At 48.8% G+C, this 21,533-nt stretch overlaps 2 protein-coding genes across 3 annotated transcripts in view; one reads left to right on the top strand and one right to left on the bottom strand.

Annotated features, from left to right (window-relative positions):
• LOC140421791 (uncharacterized) overlaps window positions 1-21,533 on the top strand; it is an 864,226-nt gene that overhangs the window by 718,687 nt on the left and 124,006 nt on the right. The gene's annotated exons all lie outside the window — the stretch shown is intronic.
• LOC140421820 (uncharacterized) overlaps window positions 1-21,533 on the bottom strand; it is a 266,946-nt gene that overhangs the window by 185,258 nt on the left and 60,155 nt on the right. The gene's annotated exons all lie outside the window — the stretch shown is intronic.

Genomic DNA, 21,533 nt, shown 5'->3' with positions numbered 1-21,533 from the left:
CCTCAAATATTCATTCAACAAAGCCAGAAGTACTGAATTTTCAAGTCGCAATGGGAAGCAAAACGTGTTCTGATTTTGACACAGTGAGGATATTATGTTTAATAATAACTGACAGAGAAACACACACCAGGATTGGAATAACAAGCAGGTTACTGTCTAATAGTAACGTTGACAGATTAATGGGGCGGCACAGTGGTTAGCACTGTTTTCTCACAGTGCCAGATACCTGGGTTCAATTCCGACCTTGGGTGGAATTGCGGATAGCGATGAGGACTGTCAGAGGATACAGCAGGATTTAGATTGTTTGGAGACTTGGGCGGAGAGATGGCAGATGGAGTTTAATCCGGACAAATGTGAGGTCATGCATTTTGGAAGGTCTAATGCAGGTAGGGAATATACAGTGAATGGTAGAACCCTCAAGAGTATTGAAAGTCAGAGAGATCTAGGAGTACAGGTCCACAGGTCACTGAAAGGGGCAACACAGGTGGAGAAGGTAGTCAAGAAGGCATACGGCATGCTCGCCTTCATTGGCCGGGGCATTGAGTATAAGAATTGGCAAGTCATGTTGCAGCTGTATAGAACCTTAGTTAGGCCACACTTGGAGTATAGTGTTCAATTCTGGTCGCCACACTACCAGAAGGATGTGGAGGCTTTAGAGAGGGTGCAGAAGAGATTTGCCAGAATGTTGCCTGGTGTGGAGGGCATTAGCTATGAGGAGCGGTTGAATAAACTCGGTTTGTTCTCACTGGAACGAAGGAGGTTGAGGGGCGACCTGATAGAGGTCTACAAAATTATGAGGGGCATAGACAGAGTGGATAGAGGCTTTTCCCCGGGGTAGAGGGGTCAATTACTAGGGGGCATAGGTTTAAGGTGAGAGGGGCAAGGTTTAGAGTAGATGTACGAGGCAAGTTTTTTTACACAGAGGGTAGTGGGTGCCTGGAACTCGCTACCGGAGGAGGTGGTGGAAGCAGGGACGATAGTGACATTTAAGGGGCATCTTGACAAATACATGAATAGGATGGGAATAGAGGGATACGGACCCAGGAAGTGGAGAAGATTGTAGTATAGTCGGGCAGCATGGTCGGCACGGGCTTGGAGGGCCGATGGGCCTGTTCCTGTGCTGTACATTTCGTTGTTCTTTGTTGTTCTTTGTCACTGTGTGGAGTTTACACACTTCCTGTGTCTGCAATGTTGAACGTCAAAACGAACTCCTGTAATGACAAGGAAAAATAGAAACATATTAACACAGTGGTATTATGAGTTCAATGTTCAAACAGGCTCATAAGTCCAGTGTAGTAGGTGGGCGACGAATTCGGGTTGACCGCCTCAAGGGTGGGTCAGGATTCACTGGCTGAGGAATGGGCCTGGCCACGGGCGACGACAGAATGGGCATGGTGGCAGAAAGCTCCACGAAGTCGACATCAGGAACAACAGGAGGGCGCGGTACCGGTGTAAGTTCCCGTAGCAAGCGTGGAACTAGGCGAAGAGCCCGGCGATTGCACCTGCGAATGGAGCCATCAGGCATGCGAACCAGGAATAAGCGGGGAGCCACGCGTCGGAGAATTTCGGCAGGTGCTGACCAGCCACCTTCTGGTAGGTGGATGCGGACGTTGTCTCCAGGCGCCAGGGCAGGAAGACCAGTTGCCCGTGTGTCATATGCCATCTTCTGGCGAACGTGCTGCTGTTGCATCCTGTGCAGTACCGGTGCATGCTTGGTTGTGGGTACCAGAATGGATGGCACAGTCGTCCTGAGGGTGTGACCAACCAACAGCTTGGCTGGTGAGAGGCCAGTGGCTAGTGGGGCTGAGCGATACGCCAGCAGGGCTAGGCAGAAATCCGATCCAGCAGCAGCAGCCTTGCAGAGGAGCTGCTTGACGATGTGAACGCCCTTCTCCGCCTTTCCATTGGACTGGGGATGCAGAGGGCTGGACGTCACGTGTGTGAAGCCATACGAAGCAGCAAAGGATGACCATTGCTGGCTGGCAAAACAGGGCCCATTGTCCGACATGACAGTAATCGGAATGCCGTGGCGAGCGAAGATGTCTTTGCAGGCCCTTATGACAGCGGACGATGTCAGATCGTGCAGGCGTATGACCTCTGGATAGTTTGAAAAATAATTAATGACGATTACATAGTCCCTGCCAAGCACGTGAAAAAGGTCCACACCCACCTTCGCCCAGGGGGACGTCACCAGCTCATGGGGCTGAAGCATCTCAGGAGGTTGCGCCGGCTGAAACCTTTGGCAGGTGGGGTAGTTGAGCACCATATTGGCAATGTCATCACTGATGCCTGGCCAGTATACCGCCTCTCGGGCCTTCCGTCTGCACATCTCGACCCCCAGATGGCCTTCGTGTAGTTGGTCGAGGACCGCTTGTGCTTGCTGTGCGGAACCACAACCCGGTCTAGCTTTAGGAGGACACCATCAATGACGGCCAAGTCGTCCCGGACATTGTAGAATTGCAGGCACTGTCCTTTGAGCCACCCTCCGATCATGTGGCGCATCACACGTTGTAGAAGGGGGTCAGCCGCAGTCTCCCGGCGAATACGGGCCAGACTGGAGTCGTCGACTGGCAGATTTGCCGATGTGAAGACCACCTGCGCTTCAACCTGACAGAATAACCCCTCCGAGTCGGGCGGTGTGCTCACTGCTCTAGATAGGGCATTCGCTATGATAAGATCCTTTCCCGGGGTGTAGACCAGTTGGAAGTCGTACCTCCTGAGTTTGAGTAGGATGCACTGGAGGCGAGGGGTCATTTCGTTCAGGTCCTTATGTATGATGTCGACCAGGGGGCGATGGTCAGTCTGTTCTGTGGGGGTCATGGCCCGCGAGGCATAGGCGACCGGGGCCCATGACACAGTGTCATCCCGCTGTTGGAATGCAGCCCAATGCCAGACTGGCTGGCATCAGTCGAAATTTTAGTGTCACGAGATGTGTCGAAAAACGCCAATACCGGGGCTGTGGTGAGCTTAATTTTGAGCTCCTCCCATTCCTTCTGGTGTGCGGGCAGTCACTGGAACTCCGTGGACTTCTTGACTGGTGGCGAAGAGCCGTCGTGTGGGAGGCAAGGTTGGGAATGAACTTCCCCAGGAAGTTGACCATGCTTAGGAAGCGTAGCACTGCTTTCTTGTCTGCCGGCTGAGGCATGACTGTAACGGCGCTCACCTTGCCTGCATCCGGACGGACCCCGGACCGGGATATGTGGTCCCTCAGAAACTTCAGCTCGGTTTGGCCGAAAGAACACTTTGCTCGGTTGAGGCGCAGGCCGTTTTCCCCGTATCCACGCAAAGACGCGCTGGAGACGATTGATGTGCTCCTGTGGTGTGGTGGACCAGATGATGACGTCGTCCACGTAGACGCGCACCCCTTCGATGCCCTCCCTCTGTTCCATGATCCTGTGAAAGACCTTGGATGCCGAGATGATGCCAAATGGCATTCTGTTGAAGGTGCACAGCTTCCTGCTGGACTGGTCCAGTTGGATCTGCCAAAAACCCTTCGAGGCATCCAGTTTTGTAAAGATTTTAGCCCGGGCCATTTCGCTCGTGATCTCTTCCCGTTTGGGTATGGGGTAGTGTGCCCTGATTATGTTGTTGTTGAGGTCTTTTGGATCAATGCAGATCCGGAGCTTGCCAGAGGGCTTCTTAACACACACTATGGAGCTGACCCGGGATAGCACCCCTTGGTCCTGGAGATCCTGCAGCTGCTGCTTGAGGCGGTCTTTGAGTGGCGCTGGGACCCTGCAAGGTGCGTGAATGACCGGGGTGGCGTCCGGTTTGAGACTTATTCTGTAGGTATAGGGCAGTGTGCCCATGCCCTCGAATGCCTCCTGGTTGTGGGCGAGGAGCGATTGAAGCTGTGCCCTAAATTCTGCATCCGGGAAGTCTGATGTGCCTTCTGGAGACAGAGCGTGGACCCGCTGCACGAGGTGGAGAACCTTGCATGCCTGTGCGCCTAGCAGGGAGTCCTTTGAATAGTCCTCCGACTATTTCGAATTACATTGTGGCCGAGTATGTGTTGTGCGTCACCTGGAGTTGGCAGGACCCCATGGCCGGGCTGACGTTTCCATTGTAGTCGACCATCTTGCAACGGGATGGCTGAATTGGGGGTCTGACCTTCATAGCGTAGAAGGCTGACCATGCTATGAGGCTGGCGGAGGCGCCAGTGTCCAGACGGAATGTTATCGGTGATCAGTTGACTGTTAGGGTGGCACATCATTCATCACCCGGATTGACACTGTTCACGTGCAACGGCTGCTGGGTCCTGCCTGGAGACATCCGGTTCCTATCAATGACTGCAACACGGAAGGCGTCCCAGTCGTCTGTGTCACTGGTCTGGATATCGTCTGGGCACTACTCGTAGTAAGGAGGCTGAATGGTCCGCACGTCCCTGCGAGGCTGGCGGAATTGCGGAGCATTGGCAGGTTGAGCTGCTCGACAGCAGGCAGCGTAGTGGCCCATCTTGCCACAGCGGAGGCATTGTCGTTTTTTTGCCAGACATTGCCGCTTTAAATGTGCGGCTCCGCAGTTGCCGCACATCATGACGTCATGGTGTTTGTTGCGCCACCGCACATGCGCAGTTCGGTCTTGCGTCGAGCGTGCCTGCGCATCACGTCCCTCTGTGTCGACGTCTTTTTTGGCGCGCACAAATGCGGGAGGCTGCAGAAAGCGCGCGAAATGGCCACCCTTGTCCGGGCCGCGGGCCGGGAGGAACTCGATCGCCTGGACCTGTTTGGCCTCGTAGGACGTCTGCCTTGCCGATCCGGCCGTGTAGGACCCCTGCCGCGCCAATTCGGCCGCTTCAAATTGGGAGTAGTGGCTGGTCGCGTTTTCATGAAGGACACAGGCTTCGATTGCGGAGGCTGGGGTGAGGCCTTTAATTTTGAGGAGCTGCTGGCATAGGGTGCTCGAGGTGACCCCAAAAACAATCTGGTCCCGAATCATTGAATCGGAGGTGGTGTCGTAACCACAGGACTGCGCGAGGATACGGAGGTGTGTAAGGAAATATTGAAAGTGCTCATCCTTACCCTGCAGGCGCTGCTGGAAGAGAAACCTCTCGAAACTCTTGTTTACCTCGACGCTGAAGTGTTGGTCAAGTTTGAGAAGGACCGTCTTTTACTTGGTCTTGTCCTCACCTTCCGCGAACACCAGGAAGTTGTAGACATGGATGGCATGTTGCCCTGCCGTGGAGAGGAGGAGGGCGATTTTCCTGGTGTCCGAAGCGCTCTCCTTTTCGTTGGCTTCCAGGAAGAGCTGGAAGCGCTGTTTGAACAGCTTCCAATTGACGCCGAGGTTTCCAGCAAGTCGTAGCGGCTGCGGCGTCCTAAATGAAAATAAATGAAAATCGCTTATTGTCACAAGTAGGCTTCAAATGAAGTTACCATGAAAAGCCCCTAGCCACCATATTCCGGCGCCTGTTCAGGGAGGCTGTTACGGGGAGGCTGACGGTGTCCATGGCGCAGGATGGCAGATTCCTGAGGATTCGTAGGTAGGTCTCACAGTTATCGGGTTCCAACCCTGGTACTATGATGTGTTGGGTGCTCTGCTACACAGACGAACCAACACGGTTGCGAATGGTACAACTCAGTTTTATTACTAACATATATTGACAGTGGTAAACTGGTTACTGTGGTTCGATCATAACCCTTGCATCTGTGGACCTATTCCTAACACTATCTTGGAGTGGCACTCAGCACATGGTGGATGTCTGAGTGGCTTGCTGTGAGCTCTGAGCTGTCTCCTGCTGGAATGAACAGGAAGTGTTGTGTTCCCCGTTTTATAGTGTGTATATTCTTGCCTGTGATTGGCTGTGGTGTTGTGTGTGTCTTGATTGGTCCGTTGATCTGTCCATCAGTATGTGTGTATGTTTGCACCATGATGTTCACCTGAATATCATGACATGGCCAAGGTAGGGTGATCTTTCAGAGGGTCGGTGCAGACTTGAGGGACCGAATGGCCTCCTTCTGCACTCTCTGGGATCTATGATTCTACATTGGATCCAATGATGTGTTCACTCACACTGCAGCCTGACTCATTACTGGAACAGACACTGTGTTTGTTTGTTTCCAAGTGAGTGAATCCTTTGCTGTTTATCCTCTGGGGGTCAGCCTGAGCCTGTGGCCGTTCTCAGCATCTACACCGTCACAATGCCCGGGTGATTGACGGCAACTCCAGACCAATAGGAAGAGGAGGAGCGGGACTATAGGGCCGACTGGGAGCGGATGATCCTCCAGCCAATCGGAGTGAATGAGAGGCGGGACCCGCTGTGATTGAAGCATGCGCAGTGAGGGTAATGTCGAAGGAGAAGAGCGTCTTGTTCAGATCCGAAATTGGTAACAAACGATTAACAATATGGAGGGAGCGAAAGATCACGGGGATGAGTGGAAACGTTGCCCAAGCATCTTATGTGAGGCATTTGCCTCGGAAAAGAGTTTTTGGGACCCAGTTTGTACCGAGCGGAGCTGCAGCTCCTCATGTTCAGCTCGGGTTATCGGCCGCCATCTTTATTGGATGTGCATCAGGGCGCATGCGCGGTTGTCATCTTTGTCGGGCGATGTTTCAATGAGTGGGAGGAGCTTGTTGCCCATTGTTCAGAATGGAGACAACTTGTCCATCAAACTGGATTAGTCTTTGAGTCCCAATGTCTTATTGATGATGCAAAGCGGTGTCAGAGATGGAAAGAAAAGGAAGCAAATCCTAGTGAATGAAAGAGGGACAAGTGTGTTGATTAGAATTACAACGCCTTGAGCCCTTTGTCAAAGCCCGAGTGAAACACTTGGCTCACCCCTCCGCAGTCTGGTCTGATCTCTAACCCGCAAGTGAGTCTTCTGCAAGAACACCACACCAGCATTTAGATTCTTTAGGTGAGCGAAAACCCTCAACCTCTTCACTGGAGCACCCAAACCCCTTACGTTCCAGATGACCAGCCCCGAATCAGGGGTCTCCCACCCCCCCTCCCCATCATGGAATCAGCCGTAAGGGACTATCCAGTAAATCTTCAAAAAGTACAGGCCAAGGGTCCACCAAGGTGGCAGCCACATACACGCATACCCTCAGAGTAAAACAAAAACAGGTCTATAGTCATCAGCTAGCTAATCCATCCCACCACCCTCCCATTTCCCACCAACACCCGACCTAGACACACAAATTGAATCCAAACCCACCCTTCCAGGTTCCGACCCAGAAGCTAAGCTTGTCGAACCAGCCGAAACTGGTTCAACGGCTGCAGCTTCACCCCCTTCTCACTCCCATTCACCAAGCTCTCTGGTGAAAATATTCTCCTATGGGCGGCATGGTGGTGCAGAGGTTAGCACTGCTGCCTCACGGCACCGAGGACCCGGGATCGATCCCTGCCCGGGTCACTGTCCATGTGAGTTTGCACATTCTCCCCGTGTCTGCGTGGGACTCACCTCCACAACCCAAAGATGTGCATGGTAGGTGGATTGGCCACACCAAATTGCACCTTAATTGGAAAAAAATACTTGGTTACTCTAAATTTATTTTTAAAAAGAATTGTCTCTTTCCTAATGTTCTCAATTAAAGGGGTGGGTTCCCCAGGTGATGGCTGACATTTCAGGGGACATTAAACTAATAATGGACAGAGATATGTCTCGTGTTTTTATATGGTACCATAATACCATAAGACATAGGAGCAGAAATAGGCCACTCGGCCCATCGAGTCTGCTCCGCCATTCAATCATGGCTGATATTTTCTCATCCCCATTCTCCTGCCTTCTCTCCATAACCGCTGATCCCCTTATTAATCAAGAACCTATCTATCTCTGTCTTAAAGATACTCAGTGAATTGACCTCCACAGCCTTCTGCGGCAAAGAGTTCCACAGATTCACCACCCTCTGGCTGAAGAAATTCCTCCTCATCTCTGTCTTAAAGGATCGTCCCTTTAGTCTGCAATGGTGTCCTCTGGTTCTAGTTTTTCCCACAAGTGGAAACATCCTCTCCACGTCCACTCTATCCAGGCCTCGCAGTATCTTATAAGTTTCAATAAGATCCCCCCTCATCCTTCTAAACTCCAACGCACACAGATCCAGAGTCCTCAACCGTTCCTCATATGACAAGCTCTTCATTCCAGGGATTATTCTTGTGAACCTCCTCTGGACCCTTTCCAAGGCCAGCCACATCTTTCCTTAGATACGGGGCCTAAAACTGCTCACAATACTCCAAATGGGGTCTGACCAGAGCCTTATACAGCCTCAGAATACATCCCTGGTCTTGTATTCTAGTCCTCTCGACATGAATGCTAACATTGCATTTGCCTTCTTAACTGCCATCTGAACATGCACATTAACCGCAACAGAATCGTGAACAAGGACTCCCAAGTCACTTTGTGCTTCTGATTTCCTGAACATTTCCCCATTTAGAAAATAGTCTATGCCTAAATTCCTCCTTCCAAAGTGCATAACCTGTCACTGTTCCACATTGTATTTCATTTGCCACTTCACTGCCCACTCTCCTGGCCTGTCCAAATCCTTCTGCAGCCACCTTGCTTCCTCAATACTACCTGTCCCTTTACAGATCTTTGTACCATCTGCAAACTTAGCAATAGTGCCTTCAGTTCCTTCTTCCAGATCATTCCAGGTACAGATTAAATATATTATTTACCGTTTTGTAATAAAGTAAATATTATTATTTCTCATCTTGTAATATAAGACTGCAGCTACGTTATAGATTTCCAGTCATCTCTTCCCTCAGAGGGTTGTTAGTCTTTGGATTTCTCTTCCACAGGGACCAGTTGTATCTGGGGGTCATTGAATGTATTGAAGCACAAGTTTGACAGATATTTTATTGACAACGGAGTTAAGGGTTATGGGGAACAGGCAGGAAAATAGAGTGAAAGCTGAGATGAGGAGGGATTTCTTCACTCGAGGATGTGGTGAAGCTTTGGAATTCTCTACCCCAGAGAAATGTGGAGTCTCAGTCATCAGGTATGTTCAAGACAAATATTGATAGGTTTCTAGATATTGAAGATATCGAGGGATATGGGGATCGTGTGGGGAAAATGGTGCTGAGGTAGATCGGCCAAGGATCTCATTGAATGGTTGAGCAGACTCGGTGGGCCGAATGGCCTACTCTTGCTCCCATTCTAATCTCTGTGTCCTGGTCAGGAAGCAGTGAGCTGAGCTTGGATCTGTCAATCAACATGAATCAGCACCTTCAGGAGAATTGGGAGGGTGAATATTAGATACAGCAGAGTGAGAATGGAGGGAGATTGTGTGGGATGGAGATTTACAGCTTTTGGAGAACAAGAGAGGAAATAATGTTCCATGGGAACAAAATTATCTGTTCTGAATTTCTATCCTGTACTAACTGATGACTTTTGTAAATTGTTTTTGAAGGATATTGGAAGAGGAGGAATTACAGACAGAAATCTCAAACATCACGTCCCGATGTGACAAACTCACTCGATTCCTTCTGATCTGAATATCATCAGGCTCTGAATATCATCGGCGAGAAGGAGAAATGTTTGTCCAGTCTGTTGGCTTCAGAAGATTTTAAACGTGAATGTGTCTGGAAAAGCGCCGAGACCCACACAACACACACCCGAGCGAGTGTGTTCCAGTGAACTGACTGTGGAAAGAGCTTAAACCAGTTACACAGCCTGAAAAAACATCACACCATTCACAGTGCGGAGAGACAGTGCACATGTTCTGTGTGTCGACAAGGCTTCCACTGATTGTCCAATCTGGAGAGACACAAGAAGACCCAAAACATGGAGAAACCATGAAAAGGTGGGGACTATGGGAAGGGATACAGATGCCCATCTGAGCTGGAGATTCATCGACGCAGTCACACTGGGGAGAGGCCGTTCACCTGCTCCCAGTGTGGGAAGGGATTCAGTCATTTTTTTTTTTTTTTTTAAATAATATTTTATTGAAAATTTTTGGTCAACCAACACAGTACATTGTGCATCCTTTACACAACATTGTAACAATACAGATAATAATGACCTTTTTTATTTAAACAAAAACAACAACAAATAAATAAATATTAAATAACAAAAAAAAAATAATAAAAACTAGCCCTAATTGGCAACTGCCTTGTCTCAGGCCACCCCCCCCCCCCCACCCCCCACCCCCCACCCTCCCTCCCCCCGCACCCCCCCCAAGTCCTGGGCCGCTGCTGCTGCCTTCTTTGTTTTCCCCCATCTATCTTTCCGCAAGATATTCGACGAACGGTTGCCACCGCCTAGTAAACCCTTGAGCCGACCCCCTTAGGACGAACTTAATCCGCTCTAACTTTATGAACCCCGCCATATCATTTATCCAGGTCTCCACCCCCGGGGGCTTGGCTTCTTTCCACATTAGCAATATTCTGCGCCGGGCTACTAGGGACGCAAAGGCCAAAACATCGGCCTCTTTCGCCTCCTGCACTCCCGGCTCTTGTGCAACCCCAAATATAGCCAACCCCCAGCTTGGTTCGACCCGGACTCCTACTACTTTCGAAAGCACCTTTGTCACCCCCATCCAAAACCCCTGTAGTGCCGGGCATGACCAAAACATATGGGTATGATTCGCTGGGCTTCTCGAGCACCTCGCACACCTATCCTCCACACCAAAAAATTTACTGAGCCGTGTTCCAGTCATATGTGCCCTGTGTAATACCTTAAACTGAATCAGGCTTAGCCTGGCGCACGAGGACGACGAGTTTACCCTGTTTAGGGCATCTGCCCACATCCCCTCCTCGATCTCCTCCCCTAGCTCTTCTTCCCATTTCCCTTTTAGTTCGTCCATCATAGTCTCCCCTTCGTCTCTCATTTCCCTATATATATCCGACACCTTACCGTCCCCCACCCATTTCTTTGAGATGACTCTGTCCTGCACCTCTTGTGTCGGGAGCTGCGGGAATTCCCTCACCTGTTGCCTCGCAAAAGCCCTCAATTGCATGTACCTGAATGCATTCCCTTGGGGCAACCCATATTTCTCGGTCAGCGCTCCCAGACTCGCAAACTTCCCATCCACAAATAGATCTTTCAATTGCGTTATACCTGCTCTTTGCCACATTCCATATCCCCCATCCATTCCCCCCGGGGCAAACCTATGGTTGTTTCTTATCGGGGACCCCCCCAGTGCTCCGGTCTTTCCCCGATGTCGTCTCCACTGTCCCCAAATCTTCAGTGTAGCTACCACCACCGGACTCGTGGTATAGTTCCTTGGTGAGAACGGCAATGGGGCTGTCACCATAGCCTGCAGGCTGGTCCCCCTACAGGACGCCCTCTCTAATCTCTTCCACGCCGCTCCTTCCTCCTCTCCCATCCACTTACTCACCATTGAAATATTAGCGGCCCAATAATACTCACTTAGGCTCGGTAGTGCCAGCCCCCCCCTATCCCTACTACGCTGTAAGAATCCCTTCCTCACTCTCGGAGTCTTCCCGGCCCAAACAAAACCCATGATACTCTTTTCTATCCTTTTGAAGAAAGCCTTCGTGATCACCACCGGGAGGCACTGAAACACAAAGAGGAATCTCGGGAGGACCACCATCTTAACCGCCTGCACCCTCCCTGCCATTGACAATGCTACCATATCCCATCTCTTGAAATCTTCCTCCATCTGTTCCACCAACCGCGTCAAATTTAGCCTGTGCAATGTGCCCCAATTCTTAGCTATCTGAATCCCCAGGTAACGAAAGTCTCTTGTTACCTTCCTCAACGGTAGGTCTTCTATTTCTCTACTCTGCTCCCCTGGATGCACCACAAACAGCTCACTCTTCCCCATGTTCAATTTATACACTGAAAAATCCCCAAACTCCCCAAGTATCCGCATTATTTCTGGCATCCCCTCCGCTGGATCCGCCACATATAGTAGCAGATCATCCGCATATAAAGATACCCGGTGTTCTTCTCCTCCCCAAAGTATTCCCCTCCATCTCTTGGAACCTCTCAGCGCTATCGCCAGGGGCTCAATCGCCAATGCAAACAGTAATGGGGACAGAGGACATCCCTGCCTTGTCCCTCTATGGAGCCGAAAATATGCCGATCCCCGTCCATTCGTGACCACACTCGCCACTGGGGCCCCATACAACAGCTGCACCCATCTAACATACCCCTCTCCGAACCCAAATCTCCTCAACACCTCCCACAGATAATCCCATTCCACTCTATCAAATGCTTTCTCGGCATCCATCGCCACTACTATCTCCGTTTCACCCTCTGGTGGGGCCATCATCATTACCCCTAACAACCTCCGTATGTTCGTGTTCAGCTGTCTCCCCTTCACAAACCCAGTTTGGTCCTCATGAACCACCCCCGGGACACATTCCTCTATTCTCATTGCCATTACCTTGGCCAGGACCTTGGCATCCACATTGAGGAGGGAAATTGGTCTGTAGGACCCGCATTGTAGCGGATCCTTTTCCTTCTTTAAAAGAAGCGATATCGTTGCTTCTGACATAGTCGGGGGCAGTTGTCCCCTTTCCTTTGCCTCGTTAAAGGTCCTCGTCAGTAGCGGGGCGAGCAAGTCCAAATATTTTCTGTAAAATTCAACTGGGAATCCGTCCGGTCCCGGGGCCTTTCCCGTCTGCATGTTCCTAATTCCTTTCACCACTTCTTCTACCGTGATCTGTGCTCCCAATCCCATCCTTTCCTGCTCTTCCACCTTGGGAATTTCCAGCCGATCCAAAAAATCCATCATTCTCTCCCTCCCATCCGGGGGTTGAGCTTCATACAATTTTTTATAAAATGTCTTGAACACTTCATTCACTCTCTCCGCTCCCCGCTCCGTCTCTCCATCTTCGTCTCTCACCCCCCCTATTTCCCTCGCTGCTCCCCTTTTCCTCAATTGGTGTGCCAGCAATCTGCTCGCCTTCTCTCCATATTCATACTGTACACCCTGCGCCTTCCTCCATTGTGCCTCTGCAGTGCCTGTGGTCAGCAAGTCAAATTCCACATGCAGCCTTTGCCTTTCCCTATACAGTCCCTCCTCCGGTGCTTCCGCATATTGTCTGTCCACCCTCAAAAGTTCTTGCAGCAACCGCTCCCGTTCCTTACTCTCCTGCTTCCCTTTATGTGTCCTTATTGATATCAGCTCCCCCCTAACTACCGCCTTCAACGCCTCCCAGACCACTCCCACCTGAACCTCCCCATTGTCATTGAGTTCCAAGTACTTTTCAATGCATCCCCTCACCCTTAGGCACACCCCCTCATCCGCCATTAGTCCCATGTCCATTCTCCAGGGTGGACGCCCTCTTGTTTCCTCCCCTATCTCCAAGTCTACCCAGTGTGGGGCATGATCCGAAATGGCTATAGCCGTATATTCCGTTCCCCTCACCCTCGGGATCAATGCCCTACCCAACACAAAAAAGTCTATGCGTGAATAGACTTTATGGACATAGGAGAAAAACGAGAACTCCTTACTCCTAGGTCTACTGAATCTCCACGGGTTCACCCCTCCCATCTGCTCCATAAAATCCTTGAGCACCTTGGCTGCTGCCGGCCTCCTACCAGTCCTGGACTTCGACCTATCCAGCCTTGGTTCCAACACCGTGTTGAAGTCTCCCCCCATTATCAGCTTTCCGGTCTCTAGGTCTGGGATGCGTCCTAGCATTCGCATCATAAAATTGGCATCGTCCCAATTCGGGGCATACACGTTTACCAAAACCACCATCTCTCCCTGTAATTTGCCACTCACCATCACGTATCTGCCCCCGTTATCCGCCACTATAGTCTTTGCCTCGAACATTACCCGCTTCCCCACTAATATAGCCACCCCCCTGTTTTTCGCATCCAGCCCCGAATGGAACACCTGCCCTACCCATCCTTTGCGCAACCTAACCTGGTCTATCAGTTTCAGGTGCGTTTCCTGTAACATAACCACATCTGCTTTAAGTTTCTTAAGGTGTGCGAGTACTCGTGCCCTCTTTATCGGCCCGTTAAGCCCCCTCACGTTCCACGTGATCAGCCGAGTTGGGGGGCTTCCCACCCCCCCCCCCCCCCCTTGCCGGTTAGCCATCATCTTTTTCCAGCTTCTCACCCAGTTCCCACGCAGCTGTATTTCTCCCAGACGGTGCCCCCCCCGCCCATCCTTTCCCGTACCCACTCCCCCCTTTCCCCAGCAGCAGCAACCCAGTAATTCCCCCCCCCCCCCCCCCGCTAGACCCCCGGCTAGCGTAATTACTCCCCCCATGTTGCTCCCAGAAGTCAGCAAACTCTGGCTGACCTCGGCTTCCCCCCGTGATCACGGCTCGCCCCGTGCGGCGCCCCCTCCTTCCTGCTTCTCTATTCCCGCCATAATTATCATAGCGCGGGAACCAAGCCCGCGCCTCTCCCTCGGCCCCGCCTCCCATGGCCAACGCCCCATCTCCTCTCCCTCCCCACCTCCCCCATCACCACCTGTGGGAGAAAGAAAAGTTATCATACCGCAGGATTAAATCATACAACCCCTCTTCGCCCCCCCCCCCCCCCCCCACTCGTCCCACCACTTTGTCCAAACGTTCCTTTTCGTAGTCCAATCATTCCAATTTTTCTTCTACAATAAAAGTCCACGCTTATCCGCCGTCTCAAAGTAGTGGTGCCTCCCTTGATATGTGACCCACAGTCTTGCCGGTTGCAGCATTCCAAATTTTATCTTCTTTTTGTGAAGTGCCGCTTTGGCCCGATTAAAGCTCGCCCTCCTTCTCGCCACCTCCGCACTCCAATCTTGATAGACGCGGATCACCGCATTCTCCCATTTACTACACCGAGTTTTCTTCGCCCATCTAAGGACCATTTCTCTATCCTTAAAACGGAGAAATCTCACCACTATGGCTCTGGGAGCTTCTCCTGCTCTCGATCCTCGCACCATAACTCGGTATGCTCCCTCCACCTCCAACGGACCCGTCGGGGCCTCCACTCCCATTAACGAGTGCAGCATCGTGCTCACATATGCCCCGACGTCCGCCCCCTCCACACCTTCAGGAAGGCCAAGAATCCTCAAGTTGTTCCCCCTTGCGTTGTTTTCCAGTGCCTCCAACCTCTCCACAGATCGTTTCTGGTGTGCCTCCTGTATCTCCGACTTCACCACCAGGCCCTGTATATCGTTCTCATTCTCTGCTGCTTTCGCCTTCACGACCCGAAGCTCCTGCTCCTGGGTCTTTTGTTCCTCTTTCAGCCCTTCAATCGCCTGTAATATCGGGGCCAACAACTCTTTCTTCATTTCCTTTTTTATCTCCTCCACGCAGCGTTTCAAAAACTCTTGTTGTTCAGGGCCCCATATGAAACTGCCACCTTCCGACGCCATCTTGGTTTCTGCTTGCCTTCCTTGCCGTTGTTCCAAAGGATCCGCTGCAATCCGGCCACTTTCCTCTCCTTTTTCCATCCGTGTCCAGGGGGAACACCCTTCTGGTTTACCGCACGGTGTTTTTAGCCGTTAAAATTGCCGTTGGGGCTCCTATCAAGAGCCCAAAAGTCCGTTCCACCGGGAGCTGCCGAAACGTGCGACTTAGCTGGTCATCGCCGCACCCGGAAGTCCCCCGGATTCAGTCATTTATATGCCCTGCAGGCACACCAGCGAGTTCATACAGGGGAGAGGCCATTCACCTGCTTTCAGTGTGGGAAGGGATTCATTGATTCATCCACCCTGCAGACACACCAGCGAGTTCACACTGGGGAGAAGCCATTCACCTGCTCTCAGTGTGGGAAGGGATTACATAGAAACATAGAAAATAGGAGCAGGATGAGATCATTTGGCCCTTTGCGCCTGCTCTGCCATTCATTATGATCATGGCTTGTCATCCAACTCAGTAGCTTAATCCCGATTTCCCCTCCATATCCTTTGATCCCCTTCGCCCTCAGTTCTATATCTAACTGCTTCTTGAAAACATACAATGTATTGGCCTCAACTATTTCCTGTGGTAACAAATTCCACAGGCTCACCCCTCTCTGGGTGAAGAAATTTCTCCTCATCTCTGCCCTCAATGGTCTACCCCGTATCCTCAGACTGCGACCACTGGTTCTGTACATTCCCACCATCGGGAAAATCTTTCCTGCATCTCCCCTATCAACTCCTGTTGGAATATTATAGGTTTCAATGACATTCCCCCCCCTCATTCTGAACTCCAGCGAATACAATCCTAACTGATTCACTCTCTCATATGTCAGTCCCACCATCCCAGGAATCAGTCTGGTAAACCTTTGCTGCACTTGCTCTGGAGCAAGAACACCCTTCCTCAGATAAGGAGACCAAAACTGCACACAATATTCCAGGTACGGCCTCGCCAAGGCCCTGTATAATTGCAGCAAGATATCCCTGCTCCTGTACTCGAATCCGCTCGCAGTGAAGGCGAGCAAACCATTTGCCTTCTTTACCGGCTGCTGTACTGCATGCTTACCTTCAGTGACCGGTGTACAAGGACACCCAGGTCTCCTTGCACAATCCCCTCTCCTAATTTATGGCCATTCAGCTAATAGTCTGCCTTGTTTTTGCTACCAAAGTGGATAGCCTCACATTTCTCCAAATTATATTGTATCTGCCATTCATTTGCCCACTCACTCAACTTGTCCAAATCACACTGAAGGATCTCTGCAGCCTCCTCACAGCTCACCCACCCACGCAACTTGTGTCATCTGCAAATTTGGAGATATTGTATTTTGTTCCCTCATCTAAATCATTAATATATAGAGTGGCACAGTGGTTAGCACTGCTGCCTCACGGCGCTGAGGACCAGGATTCAATCCTGGCACGGGCCACTGTCCGTGTAGAGACAGTTTTCCCCGTGTCTGCGTGGGTCTCACCCCCATAACCCAAAGTGTGCAGGGTAGGTGAATTGGGCATGCTAAATTGCTCCTTAATTTGAAAAAAAGAATTGGATACTTTCAATTTTTAACAAAAATTATTAATATACTTTGTGAATATCTGGGGTCCGAGCACCGATCCCTGAGGTACACCGTCACTGCCTGCCAATTTGAAAAAGACCCATTAATTCCGACTCTATTTCCTGTCTGCCAACCAGTTTTCTATCCATCTCACTACACTACCCCTAATCCCATGTTAATTTTACGCACTAATCTCTTATGCGGGACTTTGTCAAACGCCTTCTGAAAGTCCAAATATACCACATCCACTAGCTCCCCCTCGTCAACTCTACCAGTTACACCCTCAAAGAATTCCAGTAGATTTGTCAAGCATGATTTCCCCTTCATAAATCCATGCTGACTCTGTCCGATCCTGCCACTGGTTTCTAAGTGCTTTGCTATAAAATCTTTGATAATGGATTCTTGAATTTCCCCACTGCTGAGGTCAGGCTTACTGATCAAGAATTCCCCAATTTTTCTCTGCATCTCCCTTTTTAAATACTGGAGTTACATAATCCACCCTCCAATCTGCAGGAATTGTTCCAGAGTCTATAGAATCCAGGAAGATGACCACCAATGCATCCACTCTTTCTAGAGCCATTTCCTCAACTACTTGGGGATGCAGATTATCAGGCCCTGGGGATTTATCAGCCTTCAATCCCATCAATTTCCCCAACATCATTTCTCTACTAATATTGATCTCATTCAGTTCCTCCCTCTCACTAAATCCTACGTTCCCCAACATTTCTGGTATCTGATTTGTGCCCTCATTTGTGAAGACAGAACCAAATTGTGTATTTATTTGCCCAGCCATTTCTTCGTCTCCTATTATACATTCCCCTGTTTCTGACTGTAAGGAACCTACATTTGTCTTCACCAATCTTTTTCTCTTCACATACATATAGAAACTTATACAATCAGCCTAATGTCCTGTTTTATGTCATTCCCAACATCATCACTGCAGTTTGGGGATCTCTTTGCTAATTTATTTTCCCCCTTAGTGTTTCTGAGCTCTACCCATACAGATTCCACATTGTCAGAGCTAATATCCTTCCTCACTATTGCATTAATTTCCTCTTTAACCAGCACTGCCACTCCACTGCCTTTTCCTTTTGGTCTGTCCTTCCTAAATACTGAATATATTCAATTCCCATCCCTGGTCATCCTGCAGCCATGTCTCCATAATCCCGATTGTCTCACACCCGTTTACCTCTATTTGCGCGATTCACTCGGTTATGCCGTCTGCAGTCACACCAGGGAGTTCATACTCAGGCTCCAAGAGCATAGAGGAGTCTATTTGGCCCATTTTCCCCAAGCTATCTCTTTTTACAGGGACCCATTTAATCCCACAGTTCAACTATTTTGTTTTCTTTTTCTGAATGCATCAAATCCCCTTTGGAAGTTACAGTCCAATGAGATTCCAGCACCATTTATGGACCGTGCATTCCAAATCACAACAACTCGCTGTGTTTTACAACAAATAATTGTGCATATGGTGTGTCTGGAATTTCACAGAGTATTCAAATTGGTGTCAATGACGTGGTTGTTACACAAAATTAAGACTCAACCTTCATCAATAAATTGGTGAGGACACCAAGTGTAATATTTCCTCGTTTGCGGACAATTAGAACCAATGTACATTTCTATAAAACCTCCCGCTACCACTGGACCTTCTAAAGTGTTTTAAAGCCAATGGAGTACTTTTGAAACATATTCACTGTTGTAATGTAGGAAGCTGTAAGTGCGCATGTGTAATCACATTTAGTTTTATTTTCGTTATTAAAAAAAACTCTAGAGCACCCAATTCATTTTTTCCAATTAAGGAACAATTTAGCGTGGCCAATCCACCTACCCTGCTCATCTTTGGGTTGCGGGGGTGAAACCAACAAAACCACGAGACGAATGTGCAAATTCCACATGGCAGTGACCCAGGGTCGGGATCGAACCTGGGACCACGGCACCATGAGGCAGCAGAGCTGACCATTGCGCAGCTTTGCTGCCCGTAAATTGTTATTTTCATAGTGTATTCACTGGCCTTAGTAATAAGGTCAAGAAGCCCTTTTACACCTCTAACATGTGCCTTTCTGCAGCTATTTCGCCTTCTGTACCTTTTCCACATTAACTATGTATTGATTTCATCGCAAAAAACAATAATTAAGTTCATGATTATTCAGTAATGAACATTGATTATGATTAGTGAATTGGTGTATTAGGTAATTATATTGGAAAGACTAGATCTTTATTTTTAAAAATCACATTATCAACCAAAATGTTTCCAGAAACTGCAGAGCGATCAGAATTTGTTTGAAAAAAATAAATGACTATAATCTTGCGAAATTACTAGATGTGGTGATAAGCCTGTGGATAATATTACTTGTACTCAGCAGTGTGGCCTCCCACCAGGTGGTGTCAGACATCAGTCAGGGAACATCCGGCTACCAGCAGAAGGTTATAAAGCGTACATGAGGACATCGCACATCAGGGTAGTTCCAAGAGAGTCTCATGTGTCTCTGTGATAACTTGATCTGTATAGCATTACCACGTGTACATTAATAAATCATCGTTCTGACTAAGTCACCAGCAGTTCTGTAGAATCATTGCAAGACAAGATCACAGAACACAATACTAGACATCGTATACTGCCAAATGTATGTGTAATAGGCAGTGGCGGAATGGTATTGTTACTGGGCTAGTAATCCAGAGACCCAGGTTAATGCTCTAGGGATCTGGGATCGAATTTGCCTATGACAGATATTGAAATTGAAATTCAATAAAAGCCTTAAATTAAAAGTCTAATGTTGACACTGTCAATAGGGGGGGCACAGTAGCACAGTGGTTAGCACAGTTACTTCACTGCTTCAGGGTCCCAGGTTTGATTCCCGGCTTGGTTCACTGCCTGTGCGGAGTCTGCATGTTCTCCCCGTGTCTGCATGGATTTCCTCCGGGTGCTCTGGTTTCCTCCCACAGTCCAAACATGCAGGTTAGGTGGATTTGCCAGGCTAAATTTCCCTTTGTGTCCAAAAAGGTTGGGTGGTGTTAGGGGGATTAGGGTGGGAGTGTGGGCTTAGGTAGGGTGCTATTTCCAAGGGCCAGCGCAGACTCGATGGGCTGAATGGGCTCCTTCTGCACTAAATTCTATGATTCTATAATTTTTGTAAAAACCCATCTGGTTCACTAATATCCCCTAGGAAATCTGCTCGCTTTATGTGGCCTGGCCTACAGGTGACTCCAGATCCACAGCAATGTTGTGGTTTAGTTGTAAGTGCCATCTGATTTGGACTCGCAAGACAAGCAGTTCAAGAGCAATTGGAATGAGCAGTAAATACTGGCCCAGCCAGTGACGCCCACCTCCCGTGAATGAATAAGGTTTAAGAAGGCTCACTGTTCAATCTGAAGTATGAAACAGTCTCTTTGGAACTGATTTATTGTCACGTGTACCAAGGTAAGTGAAAAGTATTGTTCTGTGTACGTCCAGATAGATCGTTCCATACATGAAAAAACAAAGTGCGGATCTTGGCAGTTTGCTCAGTTCACGAAATAATTTAGCGGCTTTGTAGACGAAGATTAACATTTTTATCACCACAAAACATATCTACCTGTAATGTGTGCTCGTATAGACAGACACAAACAATACTGTCACTGAATTAGAGGAAATGGCAGAGATTTAATTGAACCACCTTTAAAAAAATTCGGCCTTCATGATAAACAGGAAAAGCCACTCAGGGAAATGAGGAACTCCAGGCTCAGTGCGGATTTGCTGTCAGCCCTCCTTTCTTATACATGAACGGGATTTAGGCTGCAGAATGTTTCACACCAAAACACAGAGGGGTCAAATATCAGCAACACATAATTCTCAATTCACTTCCATTTAACTATATTTGACTTTATTCAAAAGCTGTCTGCGGTCAATCTCAACAAAGTAAAAGTCTTACAACACCAGGTTAAAGTCAAACAGGTTTGTTAAGAATCACTAGCTTTCGGAGCACAGCTCCTTCCTCCGAGGAAGAGGAAGGAGCGACGCTCTGGAAACTAGTGATTCAAAACAAACCTGTTGAACTTTAACCTGGTGTTGTAAGACTTCTTACTGTGCTCACCCCAGTCCAATGCCGGCATCTCCAAATCATGGCTACAATCTCAACAAAGATTCATGGGATTTGTATTACCCAGTGACCCACGCTCTCTTGGTCACTCATGTTTGCAATTCAATGGTGTATATTTCAGAGATATTCAGAGTGAAGTCTCGAGAACTATTCGATTCAAAATGAAGTCATATATAACAAATAAATATACTGATGTTCAACATTGAATAATGAAATAAATATTGAGTAAAATTGGTGGAAATTTTCTGCAGGAAGATAAGAATGATGCATTAATAATTGAACAGAGAGCATTATTCCATTAGATATTTGCTGAACAAATGCTAAAGTTCAATATAAGTTCTATATGTTATGGTTTTACAAGTTGAGACACAGGTTTTAAAGAAACAGTTGTCTTCTTGTAATAAGTGACCTGGCCTCTCAGCCGAATCATTGAAAGCTGCGGCAATACTGTGCAGTTGAACGTTGCACAGGGCCATTGGGTACTGTGCTGCCAGCTGTTTCTGTAGCATAGAGGTTATCAAAGTCAGCTAACATGTGAAAGGTGTCTGGTTCGAAACTTGCTAGCAGCATTAAATGCTTCTCATTTAGTCTGAGGAAAACTTTGCACAACATACGTTTGTCCCTGAATATTACCTGAATCTTATATGTTGGAGGA

The sequence above is a fragment of the Scyliorhinus torazame genome, chromosome 5 (assembly GCF_047496885.1).
Source record: "Scyliorhinus torazame isolate Kashiwa2021f chromosome 5, sScyTor2.1, whole genome shotgun sequence".
Lineage (NCBI taxonomy): Eukaryota > Metazoa > Chordata > Chondrichthyes > Carcharhiniformes > Scyliorhinidae > Scyliorhinus > Scyliorhinus torazame.
This window is presented reverse-complemented; position numbering and strand designations above follow the sequence as displayed.